Source organism: Plecotus auritus (genome assembly GCF_963455305.1).
Source record: "Plecotus auritus genome assembly, chromosome: 4".
Taxonomy (NCBI): domain Eukaryota; kingdom Metazoa; phylum Chordata; class Mammalia; order Chiroptera; family Vespertilionidae; genus Plecotus; species Plecotus auritus.
The window spans coordinates 121697388-121722604 of record NC_137775.1 but is presented as its reverse complement, the minus strand read 5'-3'; positions in this window follow the sequence as shown (position 1 = coordinate 121722604).

Below are 25217 nucleotides of genomic sequence, written 5' to 3'. Positions count from 1 at the left end.
TGCATTTCCTGGTCGGGGCTCATCCCCAGGGGTGTTGTGCAGGAGGTAGCCCATCAATGATTCTCTCTCATCATTGATGTTTCTGCCTCTCTCTCTCTCCCTCTCCCTTCCTCTCTGAAATCAATAAAAACATAAAAAAATAATAAATAAAGTGCAGCAAAACCAAACCAAACAGAAATGGCGAAATTCATTAATGGTGTTTAAGTTTCATTTTATGTGTGCTTATCTATATAAATAATTTACATCATTATAATGGTTGTGGCATGACAAGCTGTTCGCATTATGTTCCAACCAACTTACTAAGCCTGACTAGAGCAGCAGCAGGTGTTCTACTTCCCAATCTACATCCGCAGGCGTCCTCTGTTAAGTGTCTTCCATTTTTTAATAAATTTAGAAAATCTATGTGTGAATGTTCCTGTTAACTAAGTAGCCAGGAAGCCAACTTTTTAGGCCAGGGGGGACTTTGGGGTCCTCCTTCACATTTATGTTGAATTTACATCTTGTTCCTGGCAAGGCACCAAGGAAAGCACATCTAGGCCCCAGGTCTGGAGGAGACAAGCCTGGGTTCCCAGGGACTGAAGGAAGGAGTGTGTTGGGAGGGGATGGGAAGGGGCCAGAGGAAAGCGTGGGCATTTGGGAGAGATGCTCTGGGAAGGAGACAGGCCGAGGCTCTCTGACCCCGCGTGCACGCCAGGGAGAGCGGTTTGAGAGATGTTGTTTCTTGTGGTTGCCAGGCTTACGTGGACTCAAAACGTAATCTCTTTTCTCTTTCTCTCTCTTTTTTTGTTGTTGTTAAGCCTCACCCGAGGATATTTTTCCTTTAATCTTTTAGAGAGAGTGGAAGAGAGAGGGAAAGACAGAGAGAAACATCGATGTGAGAGAAACACATCCATTGGTTGCCTCCTGCGTGCGCCCTGACCAGGGCCCGGGCTGTGGAGGAGCCTGTAACCAAGGTACGTGACCTTTATTGGAATTGAACCCGGGACCTTTTGGTCCGCAGACCGATGCTCTACCCACTGAGCTACACCAGCTAGGGCTCTTCTCTTTTTGATGTTAATTTTACTTGCCCCTCATCATTGTAATTTTTACCCACTCCACCTTTTTTTCCTGGGAACCAATCAGTTGTTCACTACATATATTTCCAAATTTCCCTACAGTTATTGTGGGTAACACTCATTGGGAAGGGAGGATGGGCAGGGGATTTCACAAGTTAGTCATTCAACCAGAGTTCTATGATATTTCTATCTTTAGCATAATTTATCCTGGCTACAGTATTTGGAAGCAAGTGTCTCCATTTTAAATTGTATTTTTAGGCTCAAGTCTGAAGTGAGGCTCCATGCAAGTCTCATAAGTATACCCAAAGCATTTCATGTTGGATTGAAAAACCAAAATGATTTGTCAAAGGGCCAATGCTAGGCAACATTCAGAACCCGGAGAAGTGACTCGTTCTCCCGCTCACCCTCCCATGTATTCACCTGCGCAGCTGCCACTTTTCTGATCTCAAGTACCAGAGTCTGAATCTCTCATGCTACTGTCTTGCCTTTTCATTTTCCCACCAGGTACTCTATCCAGGTCTTCACCTTTTCCTCCTACCTGTCAATTCATTTGTTCATTCTGTTACTTATTCATTTTGTGAGTAATGATTATCTTCCATGTACTTGGTTGTTTTATTTATTTATTTTAAATATATTTTTATTGATTTCAGAGAAGAAGGGAGAGGGAGAGGGAGATAGAAACAGCAATGATGAGAGAGAATCATTACTGTGGTGCTCTCAGCTGCCCCCTGCACGCCCCCTACTGGGAATCGAGCCCACAACCTGGCCATGTGCCCTTGAGCAGAATAGAACCCGGAACCCTTCAGTCCACAGGCCAGACGCTCTATCCACTGAGCCAAACCGGCTAGGGATGTACTTGCTTGTTTAAGGTGCCGAGGTGCAGCAGGGAATAACGAAATGTTCTTACTCTGTGTGTGTGATTGCGGGAGACAAATAATGTATAAGTAACTTGTCACTGTGTAAGCATGGAATGCATTATGTGTATAGTGCATATAAGTCATTGAATATAAGAGTATATAATGCTAGCTAGAGATAATAAATGCCATCAGCAAAAGTCACGCAAGGTAAGCAGAGAGAAGCTCTGTTAGGTACAGTGGTCGGGAAGGTCGTCTTTGATGAGGAATTTGAGTAGCAACCTCATTGAAGCAAAGGAGTAACCTGGTCTTCACTTGCTCTCAGGAGGCTCCGCCCACAGCTTCAGGGAGGCTTGCCACCTGCCGAAGCTCAAAGGGAGGAGCCAGGAGAGCCTGGGGCGCCCGGACGCAGCACCCGCTTTCTCGGGTGGTCCCCTCTGCCTCAGCCGCCCAGCCACGGGCTTCTGAGGGTCCCCAGCCGCCTGACCCGGGGCCCCAGCGGTGCCCACACCAGGCTCTACCACCAGGCAGCGTGCTGCAGGGCTGGCTACTGTCCTGGTTGGGACTGTCCCAGTTGGAGACCTGGGTGCCCCTCTCGCCCCTGGAGCGGTCCGGGGCCTGAGTGGTTGAAGTGAGGACAGACAGCAGGGGCCCTGACTGCGCACTGCGGCCTTTTGGGCTGCAGCACCTTCCAATGAGTCCCTTCCCAGACTCCCTCTCCTGGCCCAGGGGACCAGGGAGGCTGGCAAGGGCATTCCTGCGTGTGAGAGCCTGCTCCTACCAGGTCGATGTTCCCCAGACCCTCCCGTGATGGGACCCATAACATAGACACCTGGAGGCAGGCAGGAGGCTCTGCTTAGTATATATTTATTTATTTGTAAATAAACTGCTGGTGTAAAAAAAAAAAAAAAGACTCAAAGTAAGGACAAAAAGGTTTTATGAAGTTCAGAAAGGCATAATCAGGAGGATTTACTTCAAGAGAGTAGAGAAGTCTGCCAAGAAACAGAAAGATTTTCTCCTGGTGTGTGAATCATCTATAACCTCTCATTTCAAGGGTTAGCAATTCAAATATTAACAAATTACAGTTCTAAGTAGGGAGACAGCAGCAGCTTTATTAGAGTGGTGAATTTGGTTTCAAGATGAAAGCATTACTAGTAATGACAAAGTGAGCACTGAAATATTTAAACAGGAATCTTTTTAATCTTGGTGTGGAAAGCTATTCAAAATCCCAACAAATAAACTGGTGGCTTGCTATGCGTTTTCGTTGACATAGAACAACATGGCTATGCATTCTCTCTGCATGCAATTCCTGCAGCACCTGAAAAAAGGTGGCCTATTCTTGTTCACTTACTTGGATCTCATTTGGTTAACATCATGGCAGGATTCTATCTGAATTTATTCTTTTCTTGAAAACTTTGGAACACTCTGGCCAATCACTAACATACTTTTGGATTGAGTTGAGGCCTTAAGTCATATTAAAGTGATTATTAAAACCTATGATTTATTTTGAGCAATAGTAGAATTTATAAAATATCGGTAATTGGGATTGACTTTCTCAGGATAGGAAGGGAAAGAAAAGGAGAAGTTTGTTCTGCAATTATAAAAGCCTGATTATAGGATATTTTAAAAGAAATATGGCTTTCCCCCATATATAATGATATCTGCATCTGAATATTCAAAAGAGCTCATTTGGGAATTTCACTAATTAGTAGTCAGCAATGATTTGGAATTTTGATTTATTATTATTACTTGTGAGCCTATTACTTGTCAGGGGTGTGTTTTATATGTAAGTCATCACTTTTTATGTGCTTGGGAGTGTCTGATCTTTTAGATGAAGGGCTAATTGTTACACCTTTAATATATATGTATTTCCAGTATCCTATGACCAGCTTTTGACAAGTTTTCATCATTCTCTTCATCTCATTATGCCGGAAACCAATCATTCTATCACTAATAGAAAGATGTGGACAGGAAACTGGGAAGGCTGGTCAACAACCTTAATTGTTTTGATCACTCACTGTTTAGCTGAAGCAGCCTCCACCTCTGTTTCTCCTATGTAAATTTCTGTTATTGGAATTTCCTGCCTAAAGGTTATGGGCGTATCCCATAGTCTCAATAAAAGGGATTGCAAGGCCAGAGCAAAGGGTAGTCCTTCCACTAGAGTTGGGCTCCCGCCTGGCCCCCAATATTTCCAAATTAATACTTTTCCGAGTCTCTTTTCATTTGTGTGCGGCCTTCTCCAGAACCCGAACCCTGAACCGGAACCCTGAACCACGCGGGACGTGAAAGGGGTTCCCACATCTGGCGCCTGAACTCGGGACTTCTGGAGGAGATGATATTTTTCGCCTAAGAGCGAAGGAAAGGAAAAAATTCACCTAGAAAAAGGTGAGGGAGGTTCACCGCACACAAAGCCCACGGACTAGCTGCAGAGTCGCGAACTGTAAGTAGGGTGGGAACGTCTTTTTCAGCCAGGCTAATGGGGAAGAATTAGGTTATAAAATAATGTGGTTTCTTATTCAAATTAAAGTCTTAATTGGTATTTGGAATTTAAAATCTGTAGTAAGAAATGAAACTCCACTGCAAAAACCACCTCTAGTGTGGAGAAATTCAAAGGTGGCAGGAGAGGGCAGGGCTATCCGCTCTCCCGCAATGAGATTACTCAAGGTTTCGTTTAAAAATTATAAAAGAACTCTCAGGGAAATGCAAATCTTGGCCAAATTGGGTGCTAGTTATAATTTTGGAAAGCGAAAAAGAAAGAAAAAATTTAATATCTATCTTTTAAGCATGAAAAGAAATTCGGCCAGATCTGTTGCTGAAACTTCCCCTGAAGTAAGCAGGACGTTGTTATTAATCTAGGAACTGCTAAATGTTTGACTTGCCAGCTTCAAAAGTTCAAAGTGCAAATTAAATTGGGAGAAATTATATAGTTGTGGTAATTAAATCATATATGGATATATATATATATATTTGATCATTTTTTTCCATGTTAAAATTTCAAGGCTTTAACAGAGATGATTCTTGGAAAGCTCCAAGGGCCTGGAGGAATACAGGAAATTTGTTCTCTCTTCTTAAAGGAAATATTTTTGAAATTTAACCGATTGATACTTGAAATCGCATGGAAAGCTTTATCAAATAAAAATTAATAACTATATTTTACTTTTAGATGTTATAAAGGTTTTGGCCTTTTAAGTAGGGGACTATCACTACTTGCTCCTGGGAGAGGTGCAAAAAATGTAACTAGACTTTATCTATACAAAGAAAAATTGACAGCCAGTTTAAAATTGAATTGCCATGACCTAAAGCAAAGAATATCCTTACATGATATTATTCCACAATGCCATTATAATTTTTGACATTTTACAACAGCATATTGTATAATTATCCCAGACAAACTTACAAACTAATTCTTTGCATGTTAGGCAGCAATTTAAAAGGACATGAAAGGATTTAATCCCTTCCAGAAAGGAATTAAGGCCTCACTGGGAAGGCACTTGAGCATCCTATATTGGCCTTTCTTGCCTTATTTACTAAGAGGGACCCTCTCCTCACAATCCAATTGCCCATAGCTGTTGCTTGAGTTTTCAATTCATGCTGAAGTTGAAGCCTCATGGTGGCTGGCACCATGGATCTGTCTCTCGCACAATGGCGTGAGCTGGGCCCTCCCTGGAGAAGAAACCTGGGTTTCCCAAGATATGTGATCAGTGCCAGGACCCTGCCAGCAGGCGAGAGGATCCCAAGGCAAGTGCTGGGCATGGAGGCCATAGGGGCATAGGCTACCAAGGAGACAGAACTGAACCTCACATCACCCTGCTTGGCCCCGGAGGATGGCTGGTTAGTCAATGACGGGTAAGATTCCTCAGGGAAGGAACAACCTAAGACAGGCACAGTCGCAGGGGGCCATCAGGAGAGAACTTGGGGATCAACAGAGGTGGGGCACAGTCCCTCACCCCCCCAACCTTGCAGGGGCTTGAACCCTTGCCCCGTCTGAGGGAGGTCTCCTGCCCCCATGGCTGCTTCGCGCTTCCCATGCCCAGCTCAAGATCAGGACCCAGGCAACAGAGCCCAGCTCAGATTGAGATCCAGCTACATACAAGAGACTTGGCCCAGCTCATATTGAGACCCAAGCAACAGAGAAGTGGCTAATGGTGACTGCCCTATATCTAAATCTAACCTAAATCTAGGAGTGCTCAGGGCTTTCTCAAGGATGCATATAATCCTTTCCATTAATTTTTACAAAGTAAACTAAAATTGTTGTTAAAGTATTAAGTTTGACAGAAAATTTAATTGTACAAGAGGCTGTTCCTAAAGTATTAACCAAATTTTATAAAAAAAAAAAATTCCAAAAGCCTCCATTAATCAAAAAAAGGGGGGATAGTGGAAAAATAGCATGTAAGGAAAAATATTCTGCAAGAAAATTACATCTAGAAAATTTTTACTTTAAAAAATTTTCATTTTCATTTGTAATGCTAACAGCAAGACACCAATGAAAAACATACATGGTATCAAAATAGGCCAAAGGAAAATCGTCTGGGCAAAAAATAAAAAGGATCCCAAGTAAAATTTATAGAAAAGATTCCTTTATTAACTTTTGGTCGAGAGTATGTTTGTATATTTTCAGAAAACAACTCCAAAACCATGTGGATTCCTGCAACAGAGAGGAATTGACAGTAATCCTCCAGCCATGAAGACAAAGAGGAGAAACAGTCTAGAGATGGAAGACGCTGACGACACCTTGCCATGCTAGCAGTCAGCAGCTGTGTGACGCAGCAGGTTGCCCAGGACCAAACCAGAGAGGGTCAGACCTGCCTTACCACCATTTGTTCACCATCCAGATGTCATTGCTGACATGTACATATAAAGAACTGTTGGACATTGAAACTGGAACTCAGAACTGTTGAACATTGAAATTGGGACTCAAACATTTTTGTTCTTATGTGTTTATTTCTGGTCTACAGATGTAAGATTTTTTTTTAAGGAAAGAAATGGGGGAGATGCCGGAAACCAATCATTCTATCACTAATAGAAAGATGTGGACAGGAAACTGGGAAGGCTGGTCAACAACCTTAATTGTTTTGATCACTCACTGTTTAGCTGAAGCAGCCTCCACCTCTGTTTCTCCTATGTAAATTTCTGTTATTGGAATTTCCTGCCTAAAGGTTATGGGCGTATCCCATAGTCTCAATAAAAGGGATTGCAAGGCCAGAGCAAAGGGTAGTCCTTCCACTAGAGTTGGGCTCCCGCCTGGCCCCCAATATTTCCAAATTAATACTTTTCCGAGTCTCTTTTCATTTGTGTGCGGCCTTCTCCAGAACCCGAACCCTGAACCGGAACCCTGAACCACGCGGGACGTGAAAGGGGTTCCCACATCATTACTTAGTTTTTAAGGGTTCATTGTTTATAATTGTCAGTTAGTAATATTTTATGTATTGTTTTATATAATCAAACCACCACAAAAGTGGTGGTGAATTTTTTTAATAGAAAATATCCAATAACTTTAATTGCACCTCTGCCCTCCCCAGGCACTCATACCCCCACATATACATACAACGAACCGGACAGGGGGCAGAATCTGTCTCCAAAGACAAGGGATGAAAGAGTCTAACATACCATTTTCTGAAATTTGCATAACACTGCCCTACTCATAAAGAGTTTCCACCGACATTATCTCATCTAACCCCTACACGGAAACCAAGCTTCAAAGAGGTCAGTTCTCGCAGAAAGAACAGTCACAGATGCCCCGGGTCTGGAGAACGGCCACGCGACAGGAGCCAGGGACGCGGGCTGAGGAAGCACTGCCGAAACGCATCTGTGATATTGGTCTGGCAGCATGACTGCATCCTGGCAGAACGCTCTTTGTGCAGGTAAGACAAGGGCGGGCCTCCTGAGGAATGTCTACAGCACTGGAGAAAGGGCTGGACACCACATGGCATAAAGATGTTGTTTATTTGGATATTCTGATTGTTTTTAAGTGGAAAATTAAGAAAGGCCTTAATGTCAGGGGCCATCCTGTCCTGGAGGAATTGGGACTTGGTGCCTTTGGGTCGTTGGCAGCTTCTGCTTTGTCTGTAGGCGTCAGGCCTTTTCTCCTGTGATGCATCATTGTGCTGGCAGTGATGAATGAAGGTAAATGTCAGATTGGAAGACAGCTGATGAGGAGAGAAAATCATCTTCCAGATGACAAAAGTACAGCGCAGAGAGCCTAGATGGTTGGCACGTGACCACAAAGAGTTGTGGTGTTATCTTGCGGCTGCTTGGCTGTAATAAGCAAACCTAGGAACAAGAGATGTTAAATCAAACCAGATTTCTTGTTTTGGTACATTTTTTAAAGACAAAAGCCCCAGTGGAATTCAAATAGAAACATTAATCTGACACGTGTGACGATAACCAAAGGCATACAAATAGTGCGTGGTACTTGGGCTGGAGCTGCTAGCTTGTGCACATCGATGAGCACCTTATGTTGCATACACTATTATCTTCAAACACAGGCAGCAGTCGAACAGTTTACTTCAAGAGATTTATAAGGACAACTAACATATCTTATGTTTTGCAAATATTCTTGCTCCTAGAATTCTATTCTAGCATATCTTATGTTTTGCAAATAGTCTTGCTCCTAGAATTCTGGGTGAACTCTGGGGTAGCAATAAGAAGCAATCTTGGCTCTGTTTTTTTCCTTCTCTCCACTTTTTCAAGTGCTATCCTGCTCCTCACTCTTCTTCCCATATGTCTCAGCAAATGCTGTCATAGGGCTGATGGGCGATGTAAGTGTGATCTCTTGCCTAAAATAAAAGTCTAAAACACGGTCTGGAAAAAGAAACAGTAACCACACTTTGGGCATAGCAAAGGTGACAGCTGTTGCTCTGAGGAGGGCTGTAGTTTTCATGGCTACAGAGCACCTTTCTCGAGGACCCACATTCTGTTCCTTCCCAACATACTGTGTGTCAGTGACTCCAAATGCTCCTTCTGTGGCAGCAGCACTGATCCTCGAGGCTGCAATCACTCTCGCTGGAACTGCTCTTATTATGGCACATTCAGTAGCATCTACAGTGCTTACTTCCTGACAGGAAAGAGCCTTCATGGCCATACAGAGCTTCTGCCCTTGCTGTTTCCTAACCTCCCACTCCGAGATCACTGGGCTGAACAGGGAAGGGACAGGGAGACCAATGTAGGTCCTGACTTGGCCCTGACACAGTTTCTGAATTGGATCAATGTCCATTGTTGCTGCCTTTCACTAAGGAGGAGAGGTTTTTCTGATTAATTCAGAATCACATATCTAGCCTTGGTGATTTTCTTGAAAGGTTTTAAATTTCCTTCCATTTTTTCCCCCTGTGATTTCCCATATATTTTTTTAAGAGAAAAGCTCCTCTATACTGTATTTCAGATTCTGTCCATCTGGCCACACTCACCAGGAGTCCCTTTCTTTTTTTTTTTTAATTATTTATTTATTTATTTATTTATTTTTTAATAAATCTTTGTTCAGATTATTACAATTATTTCTCCTTTTCCCCCCCATAGCTCCCCTCCACCCAGTTCCCACCCCACCTTCTGCCCTTACCTCCCCCCCCCTCACTGTCCTCATCCATAGGTGTATGATTTTTGTCCAGTCTCTGCCTGAACCCCCCCATAGCCCTTTCCCCCTGAGAATTATCAGTCCACTCCCTTTCTATGCCCCTGATTCTATTATATTCACCAGATTATTCTGTTCCTCAGGTTTTTAATTCACTTGATTTTTAGGTTCGCTTGTTGATAGATATGTATTTGTTGTTCATAATTTTTCTCTTTACTTTTTTCTTCTTCCTCTTCTTTAAGAATACCTTTCAGCATTTCATATAATACTGGTTTGGTGGTGATGAACTCCTTCAGCTTTTTCTTATCTGTGAAGCTCTTTATCTGCCCTTCAATTCTGAATGATAGCTTTGCTGGGTAGAGTAATCTTGGTTGTAGGTTCTTGCTATTCATCACATTGAAAATTTCTTGCCACTCCCGTCTGGCCTGCATAGTTTCTGTTGAGAAACCAGCTGACAATCGTATGGGTGCTCCCTTGTAGGTAATTAACTGTTTTTCTCTTGCTGCTTTTAATATTCTCTCTTTGTCTTTTGCTCTTGGCATTTTAATTATGATGTGTCTTGGTGTGGTCCTCTTTGGATTCCTTTTGTTTGGGGTTCTGTGGGCTTCCTGGACTTGTAAGTCTATTTCTTTCACCAGGTGGGGGAAGTTTTCGGTCATTATTTCTTCAAATAGGTTTTCAGTATCTTGCTCTCTCTCTTCTTCTGGCACCCCCATAATTCTGATGTTGGTACGCTTGAAGTTGTCCCAGAGTCTTCTTACATTATCTTCAACTTTTTGGATTTTTTTTTTTTCTTTTTGCTTTTTCGGTTGAGTGTTTTTTGCTTCTTTGTATTTCAATTCTTTGACTTGATTCTTGTGTTCGTCTATTCTGTTTCTGGGTCTCTGTATAATATTTTTTATTTCAGTCAGTGTATGTTTAATTTCTAGTTGGTTCTTTTTCATATCTTCGAGGGTCTCGTTATATTTATCGGCCTTTTCTAGGATATTCTTAAAAAGCCTTATAACCGTGGTTTTGAATTCTATATCCAGTCGTTTGTTTTCCTCCATTTCTTTTGTTTGTGATCTGATTCTTTGACCCCGCATTTTCACTGATTCCCTGAGTTGGTAAGGTAGATATTTGTGCTAGGTTTCCAATATGGCCCAGTGGGTCTGCTTCCCCAGTTAACCTGAGGTGGACACTCTTGGTGCACCCCTTTGTGGACTGTGTGTACAGCCTTGTTGTAATTAAGTCTTTATTGTTGTTGGTATCACTGGGAAGAATTGACCTCCGGGACAGTTGGCTGTAAGGATCAGCTGTGTCTATGCTGGGAGAAGTCCGGTGCTGGAGACAGCCTTATAGGATTAGACTTGCCAAATTGCAATAGCCTCTGTGCTCAGCTTGGATGGGGTGGAGTCTCAGTCTTGGCTTCCTGTCAGCCTTGCCCTTGCGCGCATGTGCCCTTTCAGTCCTCCGCCTTCCCCAGCTCGAGTCTCCGCCTGAGAGTCCAGACTCCCCCCACAAGAGCGTGGGTACCCAGGGGCTCGCCTGGAACTGGGGTTCACTGCAGACAGAACTGGGGCTCAGTGCCGTCAGGAGCCTCTGACTCCCTTCCACTAGGGAAAGCCTGTGGCAACCTCCGCAGCCTTTGTGCGCACTGGCCCGCGTGCGCCTTCAGACTTCTGCCTTTCCCAGCTCGAGTCTCCGCCCGAGAGTCCAGACTCCCCCCCGTAAGAGCGTAAGAGCATGGGTCCCTAGGGGTTTGCCCGGAACTGGGGTTCAGTGCAGTGAGAACTGGGGTTCAGTGCAGTCGGAGGCTTCCTTCCCCCTTCCGCCAGAGAAAGTCAGCCAGGCTCTCAGCCGCCCTTCCTCTCTGCGCGCACAAAGCCCCTTTGCCGTACCTCCAATTCTCTGTGAGCTTTTCTCTTTCCTTCTAGTTGTAGAATTTTCACTCAGCCAACTTTCCTGTGGTTCTGGATGGTGTCCGTTCTGTCTTTTAGTTGTAGTTTTGAAATTGTTGTGCGAGGCAGCAGTTTAGGTGTTTACCTATGCCGCCATCTTGGTTTCTCCCAGGAGTCCCTTTCTAATGCTTTCTGGAAAAATCTACCAGACTGGACAAGGCTTGCTGCCCTAAAGATCTGTTCTCACCTTCCCTCCCAGCCACTAGACCAGTAGCGAGGCCCACCGAGTAAAGGATAATACTTTGGCCTTCCAAGAAACACAGGCCATTGTGAGTTTTGGGGACTTGCATAATAGTTTTGTTCTAGCGAGCCCAATCCGCTGAGCCTTTCATCTCTTTCCCCGCTGCCAGGGCAGTTCTGGTATTGCTATTCATTCAATGGCAGTGAACACTTTCCCAGGCGTCAAGAGACTTCCCAGCAGTGCTCCAGGACTGGGGCTCTCGCCAGGACTTAGACTCTGTCTCCCAGGAGCATGCTCCCCTGTGCATAAACTCTGCTTTATTCAGGCTTATGTTTTGCCATTAGCATCCCCCCTAGGCGTACTTTCCTGGTTCCAGCTGGTAGAGCCAGAGCCTGCAGCTTGTTCAGAGTAAAATGTGAGGGAGGGAAGCCGTAAAAAGAAGAGGAAGGAGCTACGGGACAATCCTATTGGTGGTAGCTTTAGGAAGAGTCTAGTGTCATCCTGATACAGTGGGAATTTGGGAATGTAAATTGTACCACAAACACTGCCCCACCTTGAGCCAGGGAGCAGGAATTTGTACTCCCATCCAGTCAATCATTGGCCATTGGCAAGGGGCAAATGGCATCGAGGTAGCTTCAGTCACCGGTGGGAACTCTTCCAGAGGGAATGTGAGGTGTGATGCCTAGAGAAAAACCAAATGTATCTAGAGAATTTTCCTCTCTAGTTTGGTAGAAGAGAAATGTCTGCCACCCAAACAATAGCAGTGGAGTAGAAAACAATGCTTTGGCAACAAAACATCAGAAGTGGGAAGAAGCCTTTAAACAATTAAAGGGCAGTTGGGATAACATGAATTATACCAATTCCTTCGTAATCTGTCTTTAAGGCATGAGGTGAACACTTTGACTAGTTTATTTTTTTCATAGTTGGTCGCTTTTGCAAATTAGTTAAAATTATTCTTTGAACAAAGTTTCTCTGATGCTAAATCTATCTGTCTTTAAGAGCAAGGTACTGAGATAGAGTTAGTAGGTAACTTACCAAAACAAACCCCTGAAAAGTAAAACTATTATGAGGGCCCAAATCTCTAATGGAGAGTTTGCTTTTCATTTGCTGGAACTCAGTAACTTGCCACAATTCTCCACTCAGTGTTTGAGTTTTGAACAAATTGGTTTGTGATCAGATCTTCCTGTCAGCACCAAGGAGAAACCAAAGAAGGGCCGATGTGCTGTGTTGCTTGCGACACAGCAGTGCCCTTATTCAGCATGCCATCAATATTTATTGAATAAATAAGTATTCATCTTGTTTTTGTGATAATATTAATTTTACAGGTTAGCATATTGATTAACATTTTATCTCAGTATGTTATTGAAATTTAAAATATTTACAATAGAAAAATAGGATATGCGGATTATCTAAAGTTGGGATAGATCTGCTTAAACATACTTTGATCTAGCTGGGTACATTGAAAAGACCTTTGTGGGCTCATGGGTATTTTTTTTTTTTTTTCAGTAAAGACTAAGTTAGGGGTATCTGTTAATAAGGATTCAGAAAACAAAACTGAAATGTTTAGACAGTGTTCACTTTTGTCAAATTTAGATTTTTAAACTAATGCTGGGAACATTGTCATATCTGCTTTAATCTGAGAGCTTTCCGGTCAGCTCCTCGATGCTTATCTATCAAGGTCCATGAACACCAGCTTCCTTTGTCAGGAGTCCCCGCTTCCCCCACAGGCTCACATGAAGCACAGAATAAACTTCCCTAATGTTGTGAATGATTGGAGGAATCACACTATATACAGATGACGCATATGTCTCTTTTGCATATTTCTCTTTTCTTGGCATAGGTTTCAATCACAGCATGATCATGTTCAGTCATTCCTTATCACTTCTCCTGTTTTTAAAGAGGCATCTCCTTCCAGCTTCCATTTATTATATGACTGCCTTGTCAACACGAGGCGCTGCAATGCATGTACACACACATTTCTAATCTTCATACCATCCTGCCATGTTTGGTGTTAATGCCCCATTAGAGCATAAGGCTTAAAGAAGCTTATAAACAAGTGGCAAAAGTAGAACTGGGATCTTTGTTTTACTGTAAAACCATGTTTTTTCCAGTATTCCCTGCAGGCATACCTGACCCCAAATGATGAGTTTATGATTGTTGCGGTAGGACATCTTTCACCTTTCAGCTTCAGCACAATCTTGTTTATCTCTTTAGATTAGTCCTTAGGAGAAGGTGGTTCTTATATGGGTTCTAGGTTCACTCGTTCTTGACTCTTATGCTTGTTATCCCTAGTTAAAAATATTTTTAGCTACTGATTCATCACCTCACAGAGGTATAATTCTAGAATAGCTTTAGCTTTCAAATCTCTGCAGCAATTCCCTCCTCCAACTTCCAAGGGAATTTTAGGTTCCCAAGCCATGTGAAATTCTGATTTTGAACCCTAAAATTAGGCAGCAGCTTGTCCCTAGCAGCACTGGCTGGGAGCAGGCCTCTATCTTCCTCTTCCTCCCACCTATGCAGCTGTGGCAAGAGCTATCTTCTATCCAAAGCATATCACCTCGTAACTGGAGCTCTCGCTGGTTAATACCAGTGTGAGAACAAAATAGATGAGCATGTCAGGAAGTGAGGTGGGGAACAAATATACGAACACATGTGTAGAGAAGAGACCCAGAAGGAAACCTCTCCTCACTTTCCATACCTTAAGCTGTGAAGTCCCACATCCCACGTGGTTCAGGCTTCAGGATCTGGAAAAGGGGCTGCACACAAATGAAAGAGACGAGACAAGAAAAAATAATTTGGAAATTGGGGGACCAGGTGGGAGCCCAACTCAAGGGGAAGGACTCCACTGGTGCTCAGGCCTCGCCAACCTTTTATTAAATTTTGGATACACATCTAGCCCTTAGTCAGGCAGGTAATTGCGGTAACAGACAGACCATCCTAAAGGTCAGTAAATATTAGAAAGATTTACTCTGAGACTATTTGGTCAGGAAATTACTTGAGCCCCCATTGTCTGGACTAAACAATGGGTGCATAGCTCTGGCCCTTGCCAGGGGCTCAAGGGTCACCAGCATTCGGGATCCTTGTTTACACTTCTCTGATAGTGAAGACAATGGGTGTCTTTACTAACTAAGCTTATCTATGTGAACAGTACACATGTGGTTTGTTGAGTTTTTTCTAGAAATGCCAGGTACTTTCATTATTTTATGTCAGCTTTACAACCTATGAAAGAAGGGATATTATTTCCCTGTTCAATAGGTGAGGAATCTAAAGCTCAGGAGGTTAAGTAAGTTGCCAAGGTGACAGGACTAGTAAGTAATGAGGCCGTATTGGCTCCCACCATCAGCTCTGAATCATTCTGCTGAGAAGCTTCAAACATAGATTATGTGATGGGCAGGGCACCCTGGGAATGGGAGAATGGTAGCCCTTCCAGTCTGCTCTACTGCCCTGGGCAAAGGGAAGGGTGGACTTAAACGGAAGGCTCATTTCCTTCTCTATGACATGACGTGAACTGTAAGTAGTTTCTATTATTGATGTTCAAAGGCCTTTGAAGGAAAGGCAGAACTGGGCTGGGAAAAGCATTTCACACCTTTGCTGCTCCTGTTTCGTGCAAGTCTGGGTTTTACAGGGCAGTGCCAGGTTGATTATTATTCTTTCCTGCAATGAAAAAGAGAGAGACACTTTTTACTTAAAAGCGAAATATTCTTAAAGTCTGAGGAAATGAAAAGGATTAAAAAAAGGTTAAATTTCTCTTTTGACATTTTCTGTTACACTGACATTTTCTGTGGTATTTGGTTGGGGGTGAGACTTTTTCTGTTTGGCTTTGTTTATGTTTGTCTTAACACAAATCAAGCTCTTTATTTTAAACTATTTCTATTGGTTGTTTTTTTTCTTTCTGTTTTATAGGGGCATGTCTCTCCAAAAAAATACAAAATCACATTTGTTTGGGTCAAGGTTAAAATACAGTTTAAAGAAAGATGTATGCTGTTTACCTTTGTTTCAAAAATTTATGCTTGAAATATATGCACCCCAGAAGATAAATAAGTGAAGGTTTCCCTGATTGAAAGGATTTTAAGTATTTAGCTTCTGGAAAAAGCACACACATAATTATATGAGCAGAAAACCATATTTATGCAATACATGTAATTTTGTTGAACTCAATATTGATAGACAGGATGAATAATTTAGGTCCAAACTCTTATTTGGTGTAAAGAAATATCAACGTTATGCTAAGTGAAATAAGCCAGTCAGTGAAAGATAAATACCACATGACCTCACTCATTTGTGGAATATAAAGAACATTATAAACTGTTGAACAAAAATAGATACAGAGGCAAAGAAGCATCAAACAGACTGTCAAACTACAGCGGGAAGGCAGGGGAGGGTTGGGGGGCAGGGGTAAGAGATCAACGGAAGGATTTGTATGCATGCATATAAGCACAACCAATGGACACAAGACACTGGGAGAAGCGGGGGAGGCCAATGAGGGGGGGGGGAAGGAGACATATGCACTACTATTTGTAATACCTTAAACAATAAAATAAAATAAATTCTAAAAAAAAAGAAAGAAATGTCACCGTAACACTTCACCAAGGAGCAGGAATGAATGCCTCCTGACTCAGATGGTGAGGCTAGCATGCCGCATTTCAATAGGTTCCCGCATTAGCAAGTCAGTTCTCATGAGGACTAACTGTGTGGATAATTACTTAATACACAATTTTTCTGGTTTAAGAGTTAGAGAATTATAGCATTTCAAGAATTGATGGGGCTATTAACTGGTTTTAGCCTTTCCCCGAAGTACACCTTTTGTAGATGTTTTCTCTCTTTTAAAAAAATTACATTCTGCATATTACAATAGAGAAAATACCTTGTACTGTCTTCCCTTGTATGAAGCCATTTTAGTTTCCGAGGCTTACCATAACAATACCACAAAGAGGGTGGCTTCAAACAACAAGATTGTATTTGTTCACTGTTCAGGAAGCCAGAAGTCCAATATCAGAGTGTTAGCCTCTGCCCAGCCACAGTGGCTCAGTGGTTGAGCATCGACCTATGAACCAGGAGGTCACGGTTTGATTCCCAGTCAGGGCACATGCCCGGGTTTTGGGCTCGGGCTCAATCCCCAATGTGGGGCATGTAGGAGGCAGCCAATTAATGATTTGCTCTCATCATTGATGTTTCTATCTCTCTTTTCCTCTCCCTTCCTATGTGAAATCAATAAAAACATTTATATATTTTAAAAATTAAAAATAATTACCCAATTAGGACCCTAACTGCTATGTGGGAATATGCATAGTCATTGTGAAGCTATTGAGAACCATAACTCTCATGGTGAAGGGAAACATCTATGACCTTTTATGCATTGACAGTTAAACCTTTCTTTTGATAGGTATTGACTTATGTAGCTATATGTTCAGGAACTGAGGGCACATTGCTGGGCTCTTCAGTGGGAGAAATTTGTCCCATATTTCTGGGGGAAGGTTTGTGCCCAAAAAAGTGTTTCACTCAAATCAAGTAGTCTGGGTCTTTTGTTTGTATCAAGGACAAATCAAGTATGAATGCTACTCTTTGAAAACCCTGAAATTGTATGTAAAATTTCACCTAAAATTTTCATATGTACTTTTTGGGAATGAAATTTCTTAACTTCTAACTAATATTCAAAGGGCATCATGATGTAGGCAAAGTTAAGAGCAGCTAATTTATGAGAATAGCAATCAACCTCTGACCACTCCTATTTGTCTGATATTATCTCTTTTCAATATCCTTTGAGTTGATGGGACACAATGAACTTCGTTTTATTCAGGACTTTTGTTCTACAAGAAATACTTTTCCTTCTCTCCCTGCCACCCCCACCACCCTCACTCCCCTTGGGCTTCTCCCCAGACTTCAAGTCTTAGCTTAGATTTCATCTCTTAGACTTTCCATCTAGTGCAGATTCTCTGCTTCCCATTTATTTCATTTAAAACACATCAAATGTGTATATAATTTATTTACTTTTAATCTACACCCCCAAATAGACAAGGATCTTGTCTATTTTATTTCCTTTCAAATTTCAAGTGTCTACCTCAGTGCCCGCAAATAGTAGGTGTTCAGAAAATATTTGTTGAATACAAAATACATTGAGAACACACTCTGGCATTAGGTAAGAACCTAAAGGGCACTAGATTTATGGAATTACTAGAGGCCCGGTGCACAAAATTTGTGCACGGGGGGGGGGGTCCCCCTCAGCCCAGCCTGCACCCACTTCAATCCAGGACCCCTTGGGGGACATCCATCTTACAATCCTGGACTGCTGGCTCCTAATCGCTCACCTGCCTGCCTGCCTGGTTGCCCCTAACTGGCCCCCCTGATGGCCTGATCGCCCCTAACTGCCCCCCGCTGCTGGCCAGGTCACCCCCAACTGCCCCCTCCCTGCCAGCCTGGTCACCCCTTACTGTCCATGCTGCCGGTCTGGTTACCCCCAACTGCCCCCCTCTGCCAGCCTGGTTGCCCCTAACTGCCCCCCTGCTGGCCTGGTTGCTTCCAACTGCCCCCCTCTTCTGGCCTGGTTGCCCCTAACTAACCCCCCTGCTGGCTTGGTCGCCCCATGCAGCCTGCTTGTTCAGTTGTTTGGCTGTCCCTAATTAACCCTCCTGCCAGCCTGGTCGTAGGCAGCCATCTTGTGAGGATGTGAGGGTCAATTTGCATATTCCCTTTTTATTATATACAATAATCCTAAAAGACATTTCCGGATATGATTTTTCCACATTAGCAAGTGTTTGTGCTAATGAAATCAGTGAGTATACCCAGAATTAGAGTTTAATTTACATTTGCCAAAGAAATGGGGCGGGGGGGGGGGAGGAGATAAAGTTCCATTAAAAAAAAAATCCAGATATTAGCAACCAGTGGAGAAAATTCTGAACTAAAATAAAAATTAAGGAAATTTTTCTTCAATCTAATATGACTTGAAAAAAAATAAAAGTACCCCAAATATTTATTGTTACCAATGCGGGGCATGTAGAAACACCATGTATTCTGTTACTCCTTTCATGTACAGCAATCACAAATCCTAATGGTTATCAACTCAGAGCAGGGGTAAGGAAATATTGGCGTCATGCCTGATTCATTGACAGGTTTTGACGGCTAAGCATTTTTGTGGTGTGTGTTTTTTAAAGCGAAAGCTATATCTATAAATATTAGCCCTTCTTTCAATAGTTGTTCTAGTCTACTTTTAAATTTCTGCAGAGAGTCAGATGGGATTTGGGAATCTGATCTTTGTATTTACCAGCCTTTTTTTTTTTTTTTTACTTGTTAGCAGCCTCTTTCAGGACAGTCTCAGCTGTGAAGGATTTGACTATTTATTCAAAGCAATTCTTCAACTCAGGGCAGTTATCACTAGTGTGTAAGTGCATTTCCATTTAAGCAATAGAAAGCTTGCTTCCTATAGATTAATGTTTCACATAAAAATATATTGTGATGCACATCAGAAAGGACTTGGTCATCCAAGGAATATTTCACAAAAAGGCTTTTCTTCAGTCCTTTGCTTAGGAAATGCCCTAATTTTTCAGCTAAAGAGGCACGATTTGCTTAGGTTATAGCTATATTTGTAGATTTCTAGGTTCAATAAAATATTTTAAACAAGTTTTATATTTATTTATTTATGACCTAATTTTTCTATGACAACATAAGGGACTGCATTTAAAATTTCCTGACAAAAGCAGCACACAATCATATTGAAGAAAAATTTAAATATGTAAACAAAATTTAAAAATAAAGCATGTATAATAAAACTGTGTTGAATGTCCTTTTGGTGAAATACTATTATCTATTTTGAATGACTCAGAATAAATTCCCAGCGTGTACAAATTTTCAAGTATACATGTTTAAAACAACCTATTGATACTTGATTGTTATAAATAAATCAAATGTCATTTTTAATAAGCAGTCTAAATGATTAAGATAAGGAATAAAGCCAAACCAACAGAAGAAAATGAAAATGGCAACTTGTTCCTAAAATTATTATCCAAGAAAAAATAAAATAAGCCAACTCAGTCCTTTTGGTCATGTCAATTTAATTACACTCCAGGAGGGCAAAAGTTTTTGTCAGTTTTGTTCACTGCTTAATTCCAATGCCCAGAAAAATAACCTGCCATGTATTAATACTAAGAGAATCCTTTGTTGAATGAATTAAGAAAATATAATAAAACTGTGACTTCTATGCATTTTATAGGCCCCTTTGACAGAATAAGTCTAAATAATCAAAATGCATTTATTCACTACCTTTCGTGTTTGGAGCCTACAGATATCTGCCTCTAGTTTCCATGTGAGGAAACCTGGGCTGGTATGTTTTGGCCTTTTTAGTTTTTCTTGCTCTACTAGTCCAGCAAAATTAAGAACTGAACTGATCCACACAAATGAGAAATCAGTCGCAGATCTACTTTAGTTGTCTTGTTAGCTAAAGATAGCTAAAATTGAGACCTATATGATTTTTGAAAGGAGTTTAAAGAAACTCATTGAAGCTCTTTCGGGGTAACATCACACTTGGACCTAATTGTTGTGCACTCTGGGTTATTTTTCCAATTTAACTGCATTTTCATTTAGTTTCTCCATCTAGTAGCCTCTGTGCTTGCTTATATTTTCTGATTAGGTTGGCTGAAGATAATCTATAATAATTAAAGTGTAATATGCTAATTAGACCAGACAGCTGAACGACCTTTCGGACGTCCTTCCATTTGAAGCCAGGGCTGCAAGGGCTGAGGCAGCTGCTACAGCTATGAGGGCCGAGCCCATTGCACGAATTTCATGCATCGGGACTCTAGTTTTTAATAATATCTCCCCTGTCTCAACTGAAAAGGAATGTTGACCCCTTAGAAAGTGCCTTTCAAAATTTGTTGAGCTATGTTCTCAGCCCTACAGAAGATAATCTCTGCTACGTTTCCCGAAGTCTCATCTTATGTGTATTTAACCAAGCCCCATGTTCAGTTTCTCTGCAGACTTCTGTTTGTCCTCCATCAATATAGCTCTGGTAACTTCCCCTTAAATGCCAACTCCTCCAGCCTTTATAATTTCTGTCACTCCTCTCAGAGTGAATCCACCTCTTTGAGCCAAAGTAGAGAAGTAACCTGCAGGCAGAAACCCAGGGCTCTCAGAGGTCACCTGGTGTGTTTTTCTTCCCTGGAGAATCCCAGTCCTGCACTGCCCATTGTTCAGTACCTGAAACAGTTACTTTACATGTTTTGTCCAGTTTTATTGCTATTTTACAGCATGAGAGGCCAGTGTACTTGTATCAGTTGCTCTACCAAATCCAGAAGCAGAAGTTCTATTTACTTTTTATTGTGCTTTCTTCACCATATTCTTATTTCTTTCCTGTCCTGACTTTTGTGTAACTGAACAAATAAATTTTATTCTTTTTGTGTGTGACTTTGTAATGTACATTTGATTTCTAATAGACTAGTGGTTATTTTTATTTTATTTATTTATTTTTTTAAAAATAAATCTTTATTCAGATTATTACAATTGTTTCTCCTTTTTCCCCCCATAGCTCCCCTCCACCCGGTTCCCACCCCACCTTCTGCCCTTACCTCCCCCCTCACTGTCCTCATCCATAGGTGTATGATTTTTGTCCAGTCTCTTCCTGAACCCCCCATACCCCTTTCCCCCTGAGAATTATCAGTCCACTCCCTTTCTATGCCCCTGATTCTATTATATTCACCAGATTATTCTGTTCCTCAGGTTTTTAATTCACTTGATTTTTAGGTTCACTTGTTGATAGATATGTATTTGTTGTTCATAATTTTTATCTTTACTTTTTTCTCCTTCCTCTTCTTTAAGAATACCTTTCAGCATTTCATATGATACTGGTTTGGTGGTGATGAACTCCTTTAGCTTTTTCTTATCTGTGAAGCTCTTTATATGCCCTTCAATTCTGAATGATAGCTTTGCTGGGTAGAGTAATCTTGGTTGTAGGTTCTTGCTATTCATCACATTGAAAATTTCTTGCCACTCCCGTCTGGCCTGCATAGTTTCTGTTGAGAAATCAGCTGACAGTCGTATGGGTGCTCCCTTGTAGGTAATTAACTGTTTTTCTCTTGCTGCTTTTAATATTCTCTCTTTGTCTTTTGCTCTTGGCATTTTAATTATGATGTGTCTTGGTGTGGTCCTCTTTGGATTCCTTTTGTTTGGGGTTCTGTGCGCTTCCTGGACTTGTAAGTCTATTTCTTTCACCAGGTGGGAGAAGTTTTCGGTCATTATTTCTTCAAATAGGTTTTCAGTATCTTGCTCTCTCTCTTCTTCTGGCACTCCCATAATTCTGATGTTGGTACGCTTGAAGTTGTCCCAGAGTCTTCTTACACTATCTTCAACTTTTTGGATTTTTTTTTTTCTTTTTGCTTTTTCGGTTGAGTGTTTTTTGCTTCTTTGTATTTCAATTCTTTGACTTGATTCTTGTGTTCCTCTAGTCTGTTTTTGGGTCTCTGTATAATATTTTTTATTTCAGTCAGTGTATGTTTAATTTCTAGTTGGTCCTTTTTCATATCTTCGAGGGTCTCATTATATTTATTGGCCTTTTCTAGGATATTCTTGAAAAGCCTTATAACCGTGGTTTTGAATTCTATATCCAGTCGTTTGTTTTCCTCCATTTCTTTCGTTTGTGATCTGTTTCTTTGACGTCACATTTTCACTGCTTCCCTGAGTTGGTAGGGTAAATTTGTGTGCTAGGTTTCCTATATGGCCCAGTGGGTCAGCCTCCCCAGTTAACCTGAGGTGGACACTCTTGGTGCACCCCTTTGTGGACTGTGTGTACAGCCTTGTTGTAATTAAGTCTTGATTGTTGTTGGTATCACTGGGAGGAATTGACCTCCAGGCCAGTTGGCTGTAAGGATCAGCTGTGTCTACGCTGGGAGAAGTTCAGTGCTGGAGACAGCCTTATAGGATTAGACTTGCCAAATTGCAATAGCCTCTGTGCTCAGCTTGGATGGGGTGGAGTCTCAGGGCGGAGCAGACAGTCTTGGCTTCCCGTCAGCCTTGCCCTTGCGCGCACTCGTTGACCTCTGCCTTCCCCAGCTCCCGAGTCTCCGCCCGAGAGTCCAGACTCCCCCCACAAGAGCGTGGGTCCCCAGGGGCTCGCCTGGAACTGGGGTCCAGTGCAGTCAGAACTGGGGCTCAGTGAAGTCAGGAGCCTCTGACTCCCTTCCACTAGGGAAAGCCTGTGGCAACCTCTGCAGCCTTTGTGCGCACTGGCATGCGCGCGTCTTCAGACCTCTGCCTTCCCCGGCTCCCGAGTCTCCGCCTGAGAGTCCAGACTCCCCCAGTAAGAGCGTGGGTCCCAGGGGCTCGCCCGGAACTGGGGTTCAGTGCAGTCAGAACTGAGGTTCAGTGCGGTCGGGGGCTTCCTTCCCCCTTCCGCCAGAGAAAGTCAGCCAGGCTCTCAGCCGCCCTTCCTCTCAGCGCGCACAAAGACCCTTTGCCGTACCTCCAATTCTCTGTGAGCTTTTCTCTTTCCTTCTAGTTGTAGAATTTTCACTCAGCCAGCCTTCCTGTGGTTCTGGATGGTGTCCGTTCTGTCTTTTAGTTGTAGTTTTTAAATTGTTGTGCGAGGCAGCAGTTTAGGTGCTTACCTATGCCGCCATCTTGGTTTCCTGCTGTGCAGGAAATTATTCAGACTAGTGGCTATTTTTAAAAGACAATTTTTTGACTAAGAGTTGAATCTTTTTTCCCCTAACAACTTGAATAATTAAAAAGTATCTGTAAGATTACTCTCTCTGAGGATTTGGTCATGAAAATTGGGGCATAAATATTAGATAAGAAGCATCTCAGTTATCATAATTTACTGTTATTATTTATACCTATAAAGTCTAAAAGAATGAACTGAAATTTATTGCATCTACTAAGATAATTCAATAGTTTAGCCACAAAATCAAGAGTCTTCTGTATACCATTAGCTCCTGGCAGAGGAGCCACAGCAGCCCGGGGTACAGTTCCTTGGTTCCCCTCAACTCTATCTAACGCAGGATAATGAAGTTCTCCAACAGGAGTTGAAACTGCACCAGGATGAATATACTGAGATTAGGATTGTAGCCCATATCTCTCAAAGAGATGAACAAAAGGGAACTGATCTGTGCAGAATCATATAACAGGCTACCATCTCTGTGGGATATAGACTACACTTTTATTTTTTCCTTAGGAACATCCTTTCTCCAGTACTATACTGCCTCTGAATTTCACCCCTTCCTTCGATGTGTGTGTGTGTGTATGTGTGTGTGTGTGTGTGTGTGTGTGTGTGTGTGTGTGTGTGTTTAAAGAATTAGTTCCCTGTTGATAGTGAAATATGGGAAGTTGCTAAGCCTTGGAGATGTAAAGCTCAGAGTCTAGGGCCACAGAGCCAATTATCAACAGTTCAACGATTGAAATTTCTTTTGAGAGCCAAATTTTTTAAACTTAAACTTCTTCTAACGCCACTTGTTCAAAATAGACTCGCCCAGGCCGTGGGTATTTTGTGGAAGAGCCACATTCAAGGGGCCAAAGCACCGCATGTGGCTCGCGAGCCGTGGTTTGCCGACCACTGCCCTAGACTGTTCCACTGTCTGTGTGTATAAACTACCAGCTTTCCTTCAAGGTGTAATTCCAAAGTGACTAACTAAGTCTTTGGGAAAAGTATCATAGTAAATGATGTCCTATGGATCATATTATAAGAGAAGCGAGATGGATCCTTATTAGAAACAACTTCTGTGGACAAGAAAGGTGATGTTTTTCTAAAGAATCATGACAACTAGCTTTGTGAGAGCATAAAAGAAGAGACACTTTGAAGAGAAGGAAAAAAGGGTCGGAACTACAAAGAGATGATCTGTGGAAAAAAAAAAATCAAAAAAACCTTTCTTTTTCCCATGGACTATAGGAGTGCTTTACCACCACATGATTTTATTGTTTCTCCAATGTTCTAGTTTCTTTAATTTACCCTCCTCCTTCCTGGCATACTTCTGTAGTTGCGTGTTAGCATTGTGGACAGTTACATAATGGAGAGTTAAGGAAAGTGCAGTCTTGCCCTGGTTGTGGCATTAACACTGCATCAAGGACAGTGGTCTTAGTGAAGCAGGGGAAGCTCAGAAGAGCAAGGAGTCCTCAGAAGATGACTTGGGAGAGGACCTAAGATGACCCCCATTTGCCAAATGCACCAGACAGGCGGCACCTGGAGCAGGGAAGATGAAAATTGGCTTACATAAAGTTAAATAAATTCCTGAGCCTTGGCTGGTGCAGCTCAGTTGATTGAGTGTTGTCCGTGCACCTAAAGGTTGCCGATTCCCAGTCAGGGCACATGCCCAGGTTGTGGTTCAGTCCTGGTTCAGTGTGTGCTGGAGGCAACCAATGTTTCTCTCTCACATTGATGTTTCTCTCTCTCTCTCTTTCTCCCTTCTACTCTCTCTGAAGTCAATAAGTAAATAAATTCATGTATCTCTTTATTTTTAACATCTGAATGCTATGATATGCATATGTAACAACATAAACAAAAATAATAATAGGTACTAGTTATTGAGTACCTGCTCTTCCTATACTTTGTGCTATGCCTGAGTTATCTCATTTAATCCTCAAAATTGGCCTATGAGGAAGATACCACTATTTCCTTCATTTTACAGAAGGGGAAACAGAATTTTGGAG